General features: G+C 40.2%; 1 protein-coding gene across 2 annotated transcripts in view; it reads right to left on the bottom strand.

The window, feature by feature from the left end:
* Window positions 1-17,414, bottom strand: part of GALNT1 (polypeptide N-acetylgalactosaminyltransferase 1) — an 86,673-nt gene extending 69,259 nt beyond the window's left edge. For both annotated transcript variants that reach the window (XM_038160340.1, XM_038160329.1), the window contains exon 1: window positions 16,883-17,414. The gene's annotated coding sequence lies outside the window, so the exon portion shown is untranslated. The remainder of the gene's footprint in view (window positions 1-16,882) is intronic.
* Between the last annotated feature and the right edge of the window lie 2,067 nt (window positions 17,415-19,481).

A 19,481-nucleotide genomic window follows, 5' to 3' on the forward strand; every position in this document is an offset into this window, starting at 1 on the left:
GTTTCGGATATATGCATCTGCCTCCAGGCAAAGCTCTGCTGCTTGCAACAGTATCTGAAATTTGGCTGAGCTGACAAATGACTATCATTTCTCACTTGCAAGAGTAGCAAGATCACTTTAAACAACAGCAGCAACAAAATATCCCATTCTTCTAAGGAAAATAAAGCTGGCAAACTTTTTCTGGTCTCAGGTGAGATAATGGCCCCTAATTCAGGAAGTTTTGTTTACCATGGAGGAACACAGGAAACATTACGTTATCAAGTTTCCAAAACAATGGATTCAGTTAGTAATACAGATCCCAATTTTTTTCTTGTCCCTTTTTTGTAAAGTCAGTAACTACTTTCAGGTAGTTGAAACAGCATTCTGAGAGCCATTAACACTATCAAAACAAGGATGAGGAAACTGCGACAATAACCCAATGAATTAGCTCTTCTAAAAAAAGCACTGCTGGTTTAATGCAGCCTTTGGCAATGCAGCAATCCAGCCCACAGTTTCCCAAATCATGCTGCAAACCTTCAGGTTTCTTCCTAGAAATATCCCATTTCATTTGATTTACTAATTGCTGAGTCAGTCAGCTGTTTGCAGCATCTTTCTTTTTACAAGCACAAACCCAAAAGATACTTCAGTATGCAGGAAACAAGGTATGCAGTTTACATAGACACCATGCTTAAAAGAAGTGGAAAAAAAAATGTCAAGAAAGCTGAAAATCAGCACTGCAGCTCAAGGACTGCATAATAACACCCCTAGTTCCTAAGCATTTGCTCTATCCCCACTCTCCTTTCTGCCAACATCACAGTCACAGATTCAGAGCTAATTCAGCACAGAAATAAACTGCAATCGAGAAATATTTGTAATCTATTTCACAATACTTGCTTGAGCAAGGGAAAGAATGCCCAGGACAAGACTTCACTTCAGCAGCAAGGGCAGACACATGATGCCAACAACTTAAATTTTGAGAATTGCCACTTTTCGTACACTAAATCTCAACATGCCTATTATGTGGTAATTATATTTTCTATTTTGTCCAACTCTGTAGTGTTTTCCAGTTATTCTTTATCAGTTTTCCACCTCAATTATACCAGCTCCCTAGCAGCTGGGCCACAAATACTGTTAATTACATCATAACATCATGAGGAAAGGATTATTAATCTGATATTTGGCAGAATGCTTCAGTGAATGAGAAACTTTCATTACTGGAAATCTCCACCAGTTATTCAGATGTGAATTTGACCATTTAGCATTTTCAATAACTGGAAAGACATGAGTTGCTTCTCTTAACGCCTGACTGATTCAGGATCGAGGAATAATTCTTGCTTGAATATTCCAGAAAGAGATGAAACAGTAATCTTCTATATGGAGGCTCATCCTAGTATACATCAAAATCTAGGTAGCAATATGAAAACAAGCAGAATGTTGAAGTTTCTAATCAGCCCCTAAAACCAAAATTACTTAAGATAAAATAGTGGAACAAGCAGGCTAGGCACCCACTATGCTGAAGGAGAGTCAGGATATTGAGATCTATCACTTACAGAAGAATAAAATTGGAACTTTTTATTTTATGAGGGGTCTGCTATGCTACAAAACATTTTAGCATGCATGAAAATGAAAGAAGGCACCTTTTAAAAATACAATTAAATGAAAAGCAACAAAAAAAATTATCGCGCTACTTTTGTTCAGTCAACACTGAATTCCTTTGGACACACGGGAAAAAATTTTGGAAGCACTATACTGTCTTAAACCACTTATCCCAAAATGTTTAACTTTCATGCAGCAAAGCAAGCAGGGAGCTCTCAATACTTCTGCCAACCTCATGACAGACCAAAACAAAGCCTCCCAACTCATTCAGCTCTCAGCTCAACTGTTTGACAAAGTTATATGCTTTGCAAATGACTCCTCAACATTGGCTCAGGTGGAAAGTATCAACTAACTCTTCTGTATAGGTTAGGAAATCTACTGTGCTATTTAAAGACTCAAATTCAACTCATCACTAGTAACTAAACAAGAAAAAGCAGTGCCAGCTAAAACAGCATTTCTAAAACCTTCCTCGGCAACTGAAAACCTCAGGTTTGCAAATCCCTCCTTGTGAGGCTCCCACCAAATAAGACCATCCATTTGTCAAAATAACTGAGCTGGGTTTCCACGATGATAGACAAACATTTAGCTTCAAAATACTTTGATATAAAATTAAGAATCAACTTACAAGTAGTAGTTCAAGTGCTTCATCAGCTTCGAAAGAATAGCAAATGCTGAGAATGGGTATTTGCTTTGCAAGCTGAAGTGTTCTACAGACCAAGAATGTTCAAACCAGTGATTTGTCAGCATTGCTCTTACATTTGTAGCAAAAAGTGCAGCACACTTCCAGAAAGCAAGCTCTAAATAAAAATATGATGATTTAAATACGATCCTTTCAGCAAAAGCCTTATCAACCTTCCATATTAATGGAAAAATTACATACAGAATGGAAAATTAAATTTGATTTTCCAAACCATAATGACATTCTGCTAATTCATCAAGAATGAATATGGCAAAAAAGTTTGTAAAAGACTTATCGTTCAATGTTATCTTCAGCACATGAATGTAAAAGAAAATTACAAGTATTTAAAGAACATGTTCATCTAACTTCTTATATATGGTCCACAGTTTGGGATACCACATAACTTTTTGCTCAAGGGACATCATGTCTTATCCAAATACATATACATGCCTCTCCCACCTCCCCAGCAATTATTCCAGCACACCCCAAGACTATATTGTGTGCCCGATGCTGTAAATGAAAGCAGAGAATGTGACTAGTCTATATTTTACTAGGCACGTAAACCCATCCCAGATCTTGCAAAGATCCCACTGGTATTTTCCTGGAAACTAAATCCTATGTCAAGAGTAAATTTTGCCCTTGTCAGAGTCCAGAAGGGCAGAAAGGAAGAAAGTCAAGCTGATATTTTTCCTATGTGAAATTGGCTGGACAGGCAAACCATGCTAGTCACAACTTTTAGCTGTCAATAGGTAAATTGTTCCCAGTCAACACTTCCACATTCCCTTCACACTTCTGGATTTGCCTCTCTTTTACTAATTACCTTGCTATACCCCTGTAACGTCAGGATTTGATGGAAGAAATAATGAAATATTATTTGGCCATTGAAATATTTTCTTATCTTCTAGAGCAACACATTTTATTCTCTCTTGCCAACTTCTCTGCTCCCTTTTCCTACAGGTTTTATGTTACCCCGTACCTGTCTGACTTTATTTTGAGCTCCTGATGAACCTGCCAAAGCCTCTGATTCTGACACAATGCTAACTACTTTTATCTGCTAAAAGATGCTTGGTAGCATCACTCATGCCATCCAATCCCAATTCTCCTCAATCTCAAATATTTGCTCTTTGAGGCAATCTACTTCTGTGGTAGTTCTCCACAAAGCAATGTCACATTATCATATTTTTGGGGTGTTTTGTTTGTTTTTTTTTAAAGCAGAGGCCTAGCCTTTACCTATTTACAAGGTACACACTCACCGAAATAATTCCAAGCTGAGGAGCCAACAGTACAGTTTTTCAATATTGTGACCCAGTGAATTACACATAATGCTTTGAAAAGTATGTCAGTGACTCATGAACATCACCAGAATGGCAGGAAGTTTGACTGTTGCAGGATGTTTTATATTACATGCAATTTGGAATTTTTTTGCTAACATGCAGAGTAATCCCTGTTAGAAAGACCAAGATAAACATATAATTCAGATACCATTACCAAGAGATTAAAAAATAGTTACAATGCACCTTAATACAACCTATACTTTTTCTTAGGATTTAGTAATTTCAAGGCTTCATGTAACCAACTCCTTTCATGATTACACTGGTTTGTGCCAAGAAAGTTGTTATTTATTACATGTACAAAAAGCAGATAATTCAGGTAAAAACTGGAATGAAAGTATAGGTGACAGCAATGTTAAAAATCTGCCCATTCTTACACTAACATTTCACTTTAGTAACAGTCAAGTCTTTAAAATCATATCAGCTACTAGCATTCATTCAGAAAAGTCAAGAATATTGGTTATAAGAGCAAGGTCTATAAGGTATGGTTTATAAGAGTAAGGTAACCCAAGAAGAGTCAGGTACCCAGTTTGACTTTAGTGCAGGAAATATTAGCACAAAGAAAGTAAATTAAGATTCTTTCCTTCCTTTTCCTCATGCAATTCAGAAAGCAAATAACCTAGGTTATCACTCTCCTTAATTACATCAGCTTACGTACTTTATATGTATGAACAATACATTAATCTTCTCATCTAGTCTGCTCTCCTGTGCTCCTCTTTGGTTTTCCAACAAAGGAACAGGAGATGTCACACAGAACAGTCACTTTATCAGGTAGTTGTCTCTTCTACGAGCAGCTTTCAACTATTCCCGTTAAGAATAAAAGATACAAAAATAACTCTTTCCATAAATTCAGACCAAACAGTTCCTAAGCAAACTGTGGAAATTTTGTTTCAGGGAGAAGAAACATGATCAACCATTCATTAATGTAAGTAGAGCAGTTTAACTTTTACCACTATGCTCTTCTAATAAACTGCCCTGTAGCAGCAGCTGGATCCTTTTTTTTTTTTTTATAATTTAAAAGTACCAGCTGCAGTACCAGTCACAGCACACTGGAAAAAAGAAAAAAAAAAAAAAAAGACTGACAGAATGTTGATAATGTTGATACTTAGAAATAAATTGTGGTATATCTGCAAACAGATCTTGTTAAAACAATCTATCCTGCCTTGTGGAAAGCAGAACTTTTGGGTTTATCTGCCACAGACAACAATAACCTTAGCACCTTGCTGCTGATGCCTCTTACAAGCTCTCCTTTATTCCTCCACCTCCAAAATGTCTATTCCCCTCACAATAAATACTAAGACATCTTCCCTATGCCTCTTAATTACCAAATCATCAGTGGGTATCAGATGCTAGGGTTTGTTCCAAGGTTCAGGTATCCCATCTGGCCAGTCAAAAGCAAGGCTTGCTGCTGAACTGGCAGGCTAGAAAACAACAGGTAACTGTTGAGTTGCCTTTTTTCAATTTTCTCCAAAATTGTGTCAATTTAATATTTTGGGGATTTTCGCCCATCAGGTATTGCTACATGCCACCTACAAATTGGAGCAGGAGGGCAGGGGGAGCACAGGGTAAGAATGGGGGTGGGCTGAGGGTGAACAGAGCAGGAGATCAAACTGTCTTGAAAAGGCAAATCTTCCTCTCCAGCCAAAATGATTTCTGTTGCCTGACTGGGGCAATCTTCAAGTAAAAACACCATTAGCTTTTACAAAAAAGGACTGCCATGTGTCAATGTCACCACACTTGACATCCGATCAGAAACCAGGCAGACAAACTGTGGGCAGGGAACAGAATCCCAGCCAGTGGTGGTACACCCTAGGAAATGCCCCTCCCATCACTTAAGTCTGGACATTTGATCCATACATGTGCAGGCAAAGCCAAAAGTTTTCAAACTTTGTGTATTCATTTTTTGTGTATTAAACCTTTGTCCTTACCTTTACTCTCTTGAAAGAGCAATTAAAAATTATTTATACATCTTAAGCTTTCTTTTTGAAGCTGAACAGAAAGCAGTATTTCTTCCATAAACCTTCATTTACAGTGGATACAAAGATTTTCAGACATATACACAGTTTTAACACAGAAGTGTATTAAAATTTCCCTAGTCTCCACAGTTGACTTCATAAGCTTGGAGGCTTTTCATTTATGTTCCTCCATAAACATTCAAGCTTTTACAAAGTTTTTTGGCATTTTACCCGTCCATCTGAAACAAATCCCTTCTGGAAAAGGAAGATAATTCTTCAACAAGCATGCATAAGACTGGCTAAACTTCTCCAGTTCCAGCCACCACCAAAAAAGCTAAACTCCTTTCCTCAAAACCTAAGACTTGGAAATGGAAATTTTAAACACAGTATTTGTCAGTTGGGCCATTGTGATGATTTCCTCTTCAATAAGCCTGACCTGAACTAGACTTCAATCTACTTTAAATACACCAGTCTTCATTTTGCTCTTAAAGCCTTGTCTCTCTTCCCTGACATACCCTAGTTTAACCCTTTACGTAACAGTTTAATAAATTGCTAAAACATAAAGAAACTCATTAAGCTATTCAAACTACATTCAAATATCTTTAGTAAATTAAATTATGTCAATAATAACTCACATGTGAAGGAAAATAAAAGACCTTGCATCTTTTCTGGATACTCTCCAAGCACCAGTACAATAAAATGAACATTCTCAGTTAGCTGACTTTGAGGTAATTTCCTTTTTTTTAATTTAAATACTTGAGTTGCACTAAAAGTGATGATTTTCTGGAAAGCACTGAGCTTTACTTTCAGACAGCCAGATCTCTAAAAAATGTGAAACCATGTATCAAAACCCCCAAATTACTCTATTATTTTGACTTCCTTTGGATACATTTCTCCACTCTCATTCTTGAATCATTACCACGTTCTTCTGAATAAAATTAATGATTCACCCAATCACTCATCACATACCCAGACAAATGGAAGAAATGGAGAAATCACAAATCATGGAAACCTAAGGTGGTGTGCTACAACAATAATTGATATAAGCAGTTTTTAACTAACAATTAGCCAGCATTTTACAAGTGACAGATAAAGAAGCAAATAGTCTCTTAGAATAATGAGAAATTCCTCCTGGGTTTGCTCCACAGAAATATACCACACAGCTCATTCCTGCTGATGGAAGTAGTAGTGAATCATAGCAGTAAAAGATGATTTGGTTGTAAGAAAGTTGGTTTCAAATATTTTTACAGCCAGAGAGTTGAAAATGTAGCTATGAAGACTGCAAGGTCAAACATTTGATTTGGAAATAGGTGCCTGATGTGCATGGTATTTAATTCTTCTGCGCAGAAGTGGTCATAAAGCAAGTTTGTTCGCCTTAAAAATCATTCATATGATTTTCCATATCATTCATATGATGATATCATATATCAATGATAAAAATCATTGTGGATTCTTTGATTGAAAATGCTCGTGATCCAAACTAGCAAATTAGTGCAAACTAGTGACCACAACTCACTGCTATTCAACTCTACTGCAAATAACATGAGGTATGCTATAAAGAAAAAACTAAATAAAAGGCATTGTTTTCCTGGCAGAAGGCAAGATGTTTTATGAAGTTTTCCATACAGAGGAAAATGTGGTTAAAAAAGGAGTCCTTAGATGCTTCTCAAATATACATAACCCTCGCAAAATACAGAGAAACCATTGTTTCAAGCTCTTAGAAGCTCCTACTGTGTTTGGGAAAGCACAATTTGGGGGAAGAATGAATAGTCATAATAGTCTAAAACTGCATAAGTAAGCTTTGATATGATCCAAAGCAAGAAAATTACATATTGTTGTACTTTCATGAATCAGATCCAAGCTGAGATTGGGTCAATTGGTTTCTTGTACACAGCAGATTTCAAGCATTAACTGCTTGCAGAAGAAGAGTGATTAGTTTTCCTGGACATAGAAAGACAGAATAAAAGATGTGATTTGACAGCTCTGCAAGGTCCAAAAGCAACGAAAAGAAAGAAACATGAGGAGGAAAGGAAAGAAAATAAATAATGTCTAATAAAAGGGGGGTTGGTTTAATGGTTTTTATAGGTTTTTGGGGTTTTTTTTAAGATTTAACAAATTCAATACACAAGATTACTTTGTTTCCTGAGGGCATTGGTTACCGTAATTTTTTTTAATTAACTACTGCAGGTATAAAGATTTTATGATTTAGAACTGCAGCACAAAATTAGAAATAGAATCTGGCAAGTATATTTTGCCAGAGAAAAAAAAGTTTTGTGCTGAGTCTGCATACATAATGTGTTAATTACTTTAAAATGTTTTAACCAGCTCTGGTTGCTCACTAGACTCCTTGAATTCTTCATGGTTTCTAAACACTCTTTTTCATTTCATGACATGACACTATAGCAGAATAATGTGAATAATGTTATGAAATAGCATTTGAATTTATAATAGCAAAAAAAAGGCTGTACCACATGCCTTTCAATTATCCAAATTAAGATTTTCTTCAGATGCTCTGATGTACCACATTTAAATATCTTCCAACTGCACTTTTGTAAGAGTTGATGGATTGCTTAATATTTTCTGCACAAGTCCATTAGTGTCACTGGACAGGCACGGTACCAATGATTTTCTCTTCTTAAACATTTTGTACAACAACAAAGTTAAAATACAAGTAGTATTTTAACTACCAACACACAACTTTAGACTTGATAAAATATTAATGTAGCTCCCAGCAATTCAATGAATCTATTCACAGCCAAACATCAAATACAAATTTCAGAGCACACAAAAACCCATAATGAACACTATTTTTTTCTAAAATTATACTAAGAACAATTTTAAGCTCTCATAACATCAGTTTTTTGAAGGCTAGATTATTAGTAACTTACTTCTGGAGGTCTGTGTAGCCTATGCTGTTCTTAAGGATGATGTTGATCTATATACAATTTTAAATAATTTTATTCCAGTGTCCATAAAACCTGTGATACCATACATAAAACCAATTTGATGCTGAAAAAAAGCCAAAAAAACAAGCAACTAAAACATTTTTGATGAGTATACACTCTAACATAGCAGCAGCTGCCCCACTCTGTTCTGTTTCAGCAGGGAACTTACAAAGAATGAAGAATTCCTGAACATCCTTCGCATCACATTGTTCTGCCCGCTCACTTGAGTGCCCAATTAAACCACAGTAGAAGTTGCAGGAAAGGGACAACTGAGCAGCTTGGAGTTGTTTTCTCACAGCTATCTCAGACCACATTTCCAAAAGTTGCCAGGCTGTTCCTCTAAGAGGACAGATAATTAAATTAAAGCTAAGTCTGAAGCAAATGCATGTTTATCTTACTGGACCCTCCTGACTGTAATCCTGCTTATACACACACAGCACTAGAGCAACGAACAAGTCCCAATAAGAATTTAAAGGCCTTTCAAAGACTCTAAGAAGGTACAAAGAGTGTATTTTTGACTAGCATTAGGGCTCATGGAGGTGGTACTGTGCCTTTCTACTCCCTACAGTTGTTCAATAACTTCATATTTTTCATTTCTGAGATTTTCAGATCACAAAATAAACCTCAAAATCAAATATTTAGAAACATCAGCCTAAAAAAGTTCTTCAAATTTATAACCATTCTTTTCAGACAGAGGGCCTTAAGTGATGACTTTCTTTCTTCCTGATATATGTATTTCAAATAAATGTATTAAAATCATAGCACCTCTGCTGCACCTTGAGAATATTAATATTTGTTGTATGATGTGTACACATCCACACTATCTTCAGAATTTAAAAACAAAACAAGTTTACTAAATTATTACTAATTTAAGTACCCAGGCTTTCTAGAACTTCTGATCAGCAAGCCCTGAAGAAAAAATTGGAAGAGTATATTGGAAAAGAGGTGAACTAAGTTACACTCTTCTAGCAGGAATGGAGCTTTTCTTTGCTATTCTAAGTAGAGCTGTTATTCAAGTGTCTCTTTGGGACTGCTCTGGTGTGCCATCTTCAACCATTTTTCAAATATAAAGATAGCAGATATTTGATTCATTCACATGACACTATAGATAGTAGCCTTTAAAACCACAAAGTCATCTAAAAAAAAACCAAGTTATGTGCAAATGCATACTTAATTTCTTGATGGCAAACTCACAAACTGGACATCCAAATTAATATTCCAATCAGGAAAAACAGAAATAATTCCTAACAGAAGTATTGTCTGGAAACAGTAGTTAAAGCTGAGTTTTGCACCTAAAATTAGGTTTCAGCTTCTGTGTTTGAAAAGTGTATCAATCCCAATTACCCTAAGTATGTAATGAACAGAAAATTAAATAAATCCATTAGTTTAATTTTAACCTAAATGAGTCCTTAAAGATACTTTAAAAGTGCTCCATCAGTGAATGTTCTCAATTGAATGTATTTAACGAAGAAACATAATGAACAGGATATGCACATAAGAGCCTGGGCTGCTCTTAATGCTAAATTATTCATAGTGGTAATCAAACTGATGAATGTCACTGAGTGAAAAGACAACTCTGATCAATCTTAATTTTTGCCCACAACTAATAAGCATTTGGGCCATCAGAAGATCTCAAAGCCTATTGTACATGGGGTTTTGTTTACTCTGTTTTAAAAAATTAACACCTAGCAAAGTTAAGAACTCACCTCATGAAATTACATCTACTTGTTATCCACTTTGGGTTGGGGTGAGAGGCAGCTTTATAATTGATCTTAGTCCTTGCTCACCCTGGCCATGGTAGTTAAACTCATTTTTGAACACTGCTGTGGAGACATCTGGTCAAGGGAGGGGATTGTCCTGCTCTTGGGCAGCCTCACCTTAAACACTGTGTTCAGTTTTGGGCACCACAATACAAGAAGGACATAGAACTATTAGAGAATGTCCAAAGGAGGACAACAAAGATGGTGAAGGGCTTGAGGGAAGCTGATTGAGAAGCAGCTGAAGTCATTTGGTCTGCTCAACCTGGAGGAGGAGGGGAGACCTCATCATGGTTACAAATTCCTCATGAGGTGAAGAGGAGGGGCAGACACTGATCTCTTCTCTGTGGTGACAGTGACAGGACCTGAGGGAGTGGCCTGAAGTTGTGTCTGGGATGGTCTGGGTTGGACAAGAGGAAAAGGTTCTTCACACAGAGAGTGGCCAGGCACTGGAAGTGCCTAGGCTCCCCAGAGGAGTGGTCAACCAGCCTGACAAGGTTCTAGAAGTGTTTGGACAATGCTCTCAGGCATATGGTGTGACTCTTGGGGACAGTCCTGTGCAGGGACAGGAGCTGGACTCAAAGATCCTTGTGAGTCCTTTCCAACTCAGCGTATTCTGTAATTCAGACCAATACTAAATACCTCTTTGTCTTTATAGACATACATGCTCATTTGATCAATTTTTCATTCTGTTTTTCAGTCAGCTTCACCATTCAGGTATGTAATAAGAATTTTCAATTCTCTCTATATATACTGACAATTGATTCCAACCTGTTACCAGTATTCCCATCTTCCCCTGGTTTGTTCCTCACAGACATCTGAAAAACAAATGAAAAACAAGAAAACAAACCAAACAAACAAGCCCTTAAAAAAAAAAAGGCAAACTCAAAAGCCCAACCTCAAAATTTGTTTCCTTCTCCCTGGAAGAATCCTGGCATTATCACCTTCCCTTTAATTGTCAGAATAATTGTGGTTATCATTCACAATTTGCACTAATGCACTGCTAGCATACTGAGTGCAGCTTTAAAAGGTATGAGAAAGAGATAAGTTAACAATGACCTGTGGCTATGGAAAAGTAAACAGATTGGGATTCAAGTTCTTCAGGTTCTGTTGGCCTTTGTCATGTGGTGCCTGTAAAATCAGACCAGTATTCCTGCCTCCTGTCAAACTACTTATTGAGAGAAATGCATGAGCTCTGTTATTTTCATCATTCCTGTGGCTGACAGGAAGCACCAGCTGAAATTCTGGAGTCTATTCTAACACACTGCAAAAATAAAAAGTCAAAGAACATGACATACCCTCTCACTTGCCTGTAAAAGTTTTCACAAGCAACTTAGATGCTGAATATCATTCTGACTCAATTGTTCCACATAACCAGGATGACAAATTTTGTCGTATGACCTCATCTACACATCAAGAACCCAGTTACAGGAAGATATATTGGAACTCAACATGACAGTACTGCATCCCATTACAAAGAAATATTTATACAAAAAACACTAAGAGTTCATCTGCAGTAAGAAATCCCATTTAAAAATATATAATTCCTAGAGATTCTACCACTTGCACAGTTTAACCAATATTAGTACTAGTGAAAACAGTAAAATTTAAAAAAAATTTACACTGTTACACTGGCTTGCAATTTACAGGACAAAGTCTTATAAAGCAAGATGAGAATTAAGGAACAAAAGAGCAGTTCACACATTCTGCCTCCAAAGGATGCTAACATTCTTTCAGCTAGACAGCAAAACTCTGAACTGGATTATCTTTTGGATAAGTTTTCTAAAAGAGCAAAGCTTCTGAAAGTTGATACCAGCATGGCACAAGGAAAAAAAAAAAAAAAAGTATGAAAACACTTCCCTCCTTAACTAAGAGTGATTTTCACAGCAGCTTTACATGAGCTGGTCCCAGAGTCTGAATGTCCACAGCAGCAAACTGCTGCTGCTTTACACTGTTCTTCTCTTGCAGTACCTCCTCACAAGAGAACAAACACAAATGTCTTGAGAACCATCAGCTTGCACAGAACAGCAACACAACAAAAGCAGTGCTCCAATTCCTACCTGTGTATTTCTCTTAAATGGTAGTCTGACGATAGAGCTGAAACTATCAGTGAGAGTTGCTGTGGTCATTAAACACTGATTCCAATGAAGCGGCACCATTACAAAGCTCTTACTCCCGAGGATAACTTTTTAATTCCAAATAAATGAAACTGACCACTCCAATGTCAAAATGAAATACTTTGGGAAAAAGAAAAAAAAATGCTTTGAAATCTATTCATAGTCAATTTCCATACCACAGTTTACCAATTAAAGAGAGGACAAAGAAAAAAAAAAAACAAACCAAAACAAAAACATGTTGTGGTAGAGTTTTTTAATAATTGAAAATAAAGCTCTGGATCACAAAAAACAAGGTTGGCAAGTGGTATCAAAAGCCAGTTTGGAAGACTAACTTGCCAAGGGTACCTTTTCTTAACTAACCAAGTCTCCAAGCACATTTGCTTCCAGTGACAACTGAGGCTGTAAGCTAAACACACCTTTTCAATGCTGACTGTTCAGTTCCATTGGTAAAAGGCAGGAAGAATCAAAACAGTTTTTCCTGTAAGGGACTACAAACCAGCACTCAGAAAGATGCATAGTGAGGGGCTTTGGAATTCAAGCTAATTCTCTTTTGTGGGTTATGAAAAGACCTTAAAGTGAACCCAATGGTAAGAATGCCTTCATGAGCTGGGAATTCCTACAACAGCACGTGTATGAGATAATTTATGCAGTGCTCAAAGTCACAAGCTTCCAATTTAACCAAAAGTAAATGCCCCCAAAGAACCTTCATATTTCATACTGCAAAACTGTATTTAAGTAATCAAAAAGTGAATAATAGAGCAGTTAGCCAGCTCTTTAATACATTAGCTAAAAGTATATCAATTCCATTGATTTTTACAATGGGTTGATTTCACATAATGGATTAAGCTCTGTAGAAAGACTGTAAAGGGGAAAAATGCTTTGCCAGAATTAGCGGAAGATGGTGTCAAAGTGCTTTTATGACAAGCATGCAGTTAAAACATTTTATTTGGGGATGCTAAATTTAGAGTACTTCTGTCAGGAATAGACCTGGTGCTAACAGTTGAGTAAAAGCCATGATTTCAACACTGCAGATATATTTTCAATATTTCTGTTATATTTTCTTCTAAGTATTTTACTCCTAGCTAAGAAACAGGAAGTTTAAACTACGAATATGTAATCAAACTTTAACACGACAAAAGTTTAACAGCAGGATGCTTCAAGGATCCATAAAGCTAGCAATATTTAAAGGCACTAATTAATGAGCTGAAAAAGAAATAAGAAAAGTTAATAGTTATATGGGTTGGTCAAGTACATAAGTCCAAAAATGTAACCAATGGGAAGCTAATCAACCATGATGTACTGGTTATACACTGGCAGATAAAAGTCAATGTTAATAAATGCAGAAGAAGTGTCACTGAAAGTTAAATAATTACTAGTATGGTCAGCAACCTTCTAAATTAAGTAGGCCTAGTACAAACAAGAGGATTACAAGCATCCCTGTGGAACTCAGGGAAGATCTCTGCTCAATATGAGAACATTGCTGCTGATAATTAAAAGAATCAAGATTCAAAAGCAGCAGTGGCAAGCGCTAGCAAAACTGCCTTCATATAAAACTACTGCTTCATTCTTAATGATGACCTGAAAAAGGTTGCTGCAGCATTAGACTAGGTAAAGAATTAGAAATCCAATAGAAAGGTTCAGAAGACAAAGCATGAAAAAACAGTTTTAAGAAGACTAAATGTAAGCAGAAAGGAAATAATTTACACCTCAAAAATTAAGATGCTGCTCAGTGAAAGCAGGAAGTATACAGTCCAGTGATACTATTTTTTGATACAATGCATAATTGAATATTCACTTATGTCTAGTGCATCTTTATAATAAAGAATCTGTCAATATTCAAAGGAGGACAGAAAAAATTGACTGGGATGAAGAACATCCCATGTAATGATCCAAGCCTACCTCTATTAAGTATTGGTGCACGACGCATACCACGACAGAAGGATTCAACATTTACCTTCTTTAACACTTCTCGTATCTGTCATGAGTTATTCAACCAGATGAGCTCCAGATAAACTCCAGTGTCACAATTTCAATACTAAAATCAACATGTTGACCCTTCAAAGGAGGAGGGGGGCACCAAAACCACCTTCTTCCAAACAAAGTTTAAAAATCAAAGAGAAACACAGGAATGTAAGTGATGCACTACAACTTGGCCTGAAGGACAGCATAACATACTTCCAGATTTTCATTACAATTTAAGACAGATAAAAGAACTCCAAAATTCTTAATGAAGTGATTGGTTAAGTACAAAACAGCACCATTTTATACAGCACCACTACAACTATTAAATGGTATTTTAATGCATCTTACACACAAAGAAAATCATTTTATTTGAATTTGTGGGTGATTTCTTTTCTTTATAATCAGTGACAGCTCCTGATCCAGCTCAGCTTGAATCTAGAGATGGTCCCTGCACCTTCATGAGAAGACATCTAAAGACACAGGCTGGGGAAGACTGCAGAGCCAAAGACCATACCATTTTGGTCCTGTGAATCAAACTTTTGAGCTACATGGACAGTCTGACACCATATGCCCTAAAATGAAAAAAAAAACCAACAAAACCCACTAGAAACATAAAATGCACAATCTGTCAAGAATCTCTTGTCTCTTGAACAAAACATAATGCAAACTGCATTCAAAGGATTTAAGTATTTGAAAGTACTTTACTTTTAGATGAGTGTCTCTGGAGCTACGTTTTGTTCTCTGACCAAAGATTACACTCCTTTTGTGAAAGAACAAAGAAAAATATTTTAAAAGTTTACAGCTAACATATGGGTTATCAACACACATGCAACAATGAAAGGACAGCAGGATACTATTTTCCTAAAGCAGCAATTCGGTATTGAAATTCATTGTAAATTACCTCCATTCTTTTTCTGTACAGCTTATTCCTGAACTCATTTGAACAAATTCACTTTGAGATGATGAGTGGGGAGGAATAAATCTTTGTATAAAAGTGAAACAGTACCACCTCACCACTAGGCTGAGAAATGACTGTCACATGGTGTTTTCAAAGCATTTTCACGACTTTCATTAGTGTCTTTGAATTGCCCTATTCCTATAAGAACAAGGTACATGAGGAATAAGGTATACTCATTCATGCAGCTTACAATTCTGAGCAGACAGACATCATCCAGTAATAGTCCATGTGCTGTCCTTATCACCTTGATCTCAAGGGTGACTCCTGTGTGGTGTCCTTGCCAGGGAATGTTTGTATCATTTTTCTGAGGATGACCATGCTGCCACAATTTCCCTACTGACAATAATTGTCTGAGGTTTACATTCTTGTTTCCCAAGTAAGCCTGACAAAATGCAGCAAACAAATTCAAAGTGCTAGCAATACCATTTAAGAAAAGGCCAGCATCACAGGAGGACACAGACACAATTCCAAGTCACAGAAAACGATGAAGCTGGCACTAGAAAGTGAAGCGCTATCTTCAAGATAAGTAATTCTTTGTATTTACAAGAAAAACGAGTTCTGTGGTGCTCCAAGTGTTCAGGGTAGCATGATCTTCAATGTCTTTGCAAAGGAATGAAGATTAGAACCATAATAATACATGGTTAGTTACATAGTTTTGGTTTGCACAGCTGTTGGCTATGTTCATTTACAGTTCATGCAGTGCCAACATCATTTATATAAACCGAGGAGGCTGTTTCACTCATGTTCATCGCCATAAAAGTTACTTCTCTCAGCAGCTGCTGCACAAAAATCAGTTTCTATTTCAGTATCTCACGCTCTAAGTTCACAAAGTGGCAGGTTCCAGAATCTACTAAAAACAAGCGGGACTTACAGAAACTTGTCCATGCTTAATAATATAAGGGAGGGAGGCGGAGGTAGAGGGGGCAGAAAACATGCACTTCTGCTTTCCTAGAGTGGAAGGAGGTAGTAACCCTCTGTTAACACGGCCAAAGTCACATGAAAACCAAGTTCCATTAGGCAACCAATTAGAATGAGAGCTTCTCCGACCCTCTTCAGCTTTATGAATTAAAATTCAATAAAATAAGGCTGATCCGGAGCTCAGCGGATAAGATAAACTCTAAAATATTAGTCACATGTTACGTAATAAACATCAACTGAAGGAACTTGATGTGACAGCGGTGAAGAGGTAAAGCCGACGATGGTGCCCTAGTACTCCCCCCTGCCCACACACACACGCACAAACAGCCACGCCGCCGGAGGCTGCTGACACACAGCAGCTCCCGACCCCTGGAAGCAGCAACAGGACGTCCCCAGCCCCACGACCCTCTCCGCGGCAAGAGCACCTCACGGAGCCGCCGGAAGGCAGCCGCAGGCTGTGTGTGCCCGTCCCCCGCGCCGGCTGCCTCCGAGCGGGCACCGCGGCGGGGTCACCCCGCTCGGGGGAAGCGGCGGCCGGCCGAGGCGGCGGCTCTCCCGCAGGCGGCCGGAGAGGGAAGAAGCCCGGCGCTGCCTGAACTTGGAGCTTCCCTTCCCCCGAGCCCCAGCGCGCCCGGGAGTGGGGCGGGGGGAAGCGGAACCCGAGGCGCCCGGAGCCCACACTCACCTCGGCCCTCCTCTCCGTCGCTGCCGGGCGGACGTCGGGGCGAGGCGAGGGGCGCCGCCAGCCCCGCCACTGCCGCCCCGGTCACCGGGCGCCCGAGCAAAAGAGTCCCGCAGGGTAAATCCTCCGGGCGGCGGCGGGGACGGGGACGAGCCGCGCTCCGCCTGCTCGTCGCGGCGGCCGCTGCCTCGCACCAAGTTGAGGCGCGGCCGCCGCTGCCGCCGCACTGCCGGGCTGCCGTCGGCCGCCGCTACGGCCCCGGGGAGCCGGCGCCTCCGCTCGCCGCCTCGCTCCGCGGCCGGGGAAGCAGCGCTGCACCGCCGCCGCCTCGGCCCCCCTCTTCCTGCGGCTGCCGGGAGCCGCGCTCCGGGCGCAGCAGCGCGGTCACACGGAGCTCCGCGGAGGAGCCGCCGCCTCCCTCGGCGCCTCGGAGCCCGCAGCTGCAGCCCCCCGGCGGCGCCCGCTCCGCATGCCCCGCACTCCGCCGCTCCCGCTGCTGCCGCCGGCGGCGGCGCCCCCGCCCGCTCTCCCGCGCACCACCGCTGCCGCCCGAGCCCCGCTCAGTGCCGCGTCTCCATCGCCGGCGGCAGCGGCGGCGGCGGCGCGGAGAGGCGGGATCAGGGAAGGGGCGGCGACCGCCCCGCGCGGCCCCGCTCCGCCCCGCCGCTGCCCCGGATGTGCGGGGGTCGCCGTGGCGGGGATGTCGATACCCGGGGCGGGGGTCGCTGTCGCGGGCGTGCGGGTGCCCGGCGCGGGCGGGAACCGCCGCCCAGTCCGGTGCAGCAAAACCGGCCGGTGCCCTCGGTGCCAGCCTGCCCCGGGCGAGGGCGGCCGCCGGCTTAGGCGGGTTCTAGTGCAACACGTACCGACCCGGGGGTCCCTGGCCGAGGGGGCCGTGCGGCGCTGCGGGTGCGTGGCTACCGGGCGGGTGGCGGCTCTCCGTGGCGTGCAGGCTTCGTAGCCGGGGAGCAGGTGTGGTGTTTTCCTGTGTCATCCCTGCTGCGCTGGCACCTGCTGCGCCCGCGCTTACCGTGTGCTTTTAAAGGCGGACTGCTCGGCGAGGATGAGCGGGAACCGCGTGGCACCGGCTCGTCTTTGCTACGCCTTGTGGTGGGGGTCAGCAGCGGCTCACAGCTCCTTGCTGGGCCACGGCTTTGTTTGTGTGCCACACATCGTTTGTGTGCCGTCAACGTGGTGCCCCAGCAGCGATGCTGGGACCAATAGCTGAAACAAATGTTGCATTGGATCATTAGGCTGCAACAAGCCTCTCCTTAGCAGTGGCCCCTGGGCAAGGAAGCATCAAAATACTACATACGTGCCCTAGGACTACGTTTGCGTTCTAAGATTATTCCATACAACCAGAAAATTACTTCACACACACAACAAGATATAGTCTGACACCTGAATTCTGTGAAGTGTTTTATCTTCTCCCTAATCTTAAATTCAGCTTTTTAAAGTTTATAGATCAAAGTTTGTATGTCCCCTTTAGAAAGTCTAACTCACAAAGTTTCAGTGAAGAAAATGCTGGGTTTCCTTGACGAGTGATTCTTAAGTCTCTGAAATGATATATAACTTTAAAGAGGTATTTGTTTACAGAATCCAAAAATCATGCTGTGCTCATTATAAACATTTTTAACAAGTTTCTTGGCAAAAACCCTATATTCAAAATAGAACTTAAACAGGGAAAGGAAAAAAAAAGTGTGCAAAGTTAGGTGAATGCTGAACACATGTCATACTGATGCCTCATCATTTTTAGAGGGATATTGCTGGTGCTTCCATTTATTTCTCTCTTTAAAGACCTTTCAGTTCAATCACTGACTGGTTCTAGTCCTTCACAACTTGAAGTTGTGGTGTTTTCATTTTATTTAACTCTAAGAGTTAATTTTTATTGTGCTACTTACTCTTGCTGCCCTCCAAAGTAACTTAGACCTTTTTAAAGGCACTTATGTTTTCCAGCTATTCATTTGGAATGCTTTTTCTTCAGACAAAACCGGCGAGTTCAGAATCCTCATGTAGCCACACAGATCTATTGAGGATGAGCATTTAGTTTGTGAGGTTACATACAGGACTCTGTTTCTCCATATATTTGGATGTATATTTTGAAGCTATTTCAGGCCCAGCCTCATTAAGCAGTACAGTGCAGGCAGCAGCACGGTGGTTGCATTTGAAGTCCATCTGCCTTTTCTCCTCTCACTGGGGAAGAGTCAAAAGTGCAGGATGGATTCCTACAAAGATCAGGATGCACTGAGAATTCGACTAAAAGAGGATTTGACTAATATTGACTGAAACAGTTTGAATAAAAATAAAAACAAAACAAACATTTTGGAAAAAGTCTGAAGGTGTAGTCAGGTGACAGAGTAAACATTCCTGTGAAAACACCAAGGTAGCCAATGCATAAACAGTAGGACAAGGAGGCATTCTTTGCCCAGTGGAGGGCTCTCACATATGTTCACCTTCCGTGAGCTGAATGGGATTCCTTGTGTGCTTAAACAACTTAAATGTTTGAGCTGTGCTGTATTGCTCAGCTGATACATCCAGCAGGGAGTGTGTGCACTGACAGGTAGCTTCCCTGTGAAAGGTAATGCACACAGGAGCTGTCGAG

This window comes from Motacilla alba, chromosome 2 (assembly GCF_015832195.1).
Source record: "Motacilla alba alba isolate MOTALB_02 chromosome 2, Motacilla_alba_V1.0_pri, whole genome shotgun sequence".
In the NCBI taxonomy this organism is placed as follows: Eukaryota; Metazoa; Chordata; class Aves; order Passeriformes; family Motacillidae; genus Motacilla; species Motacilla alba.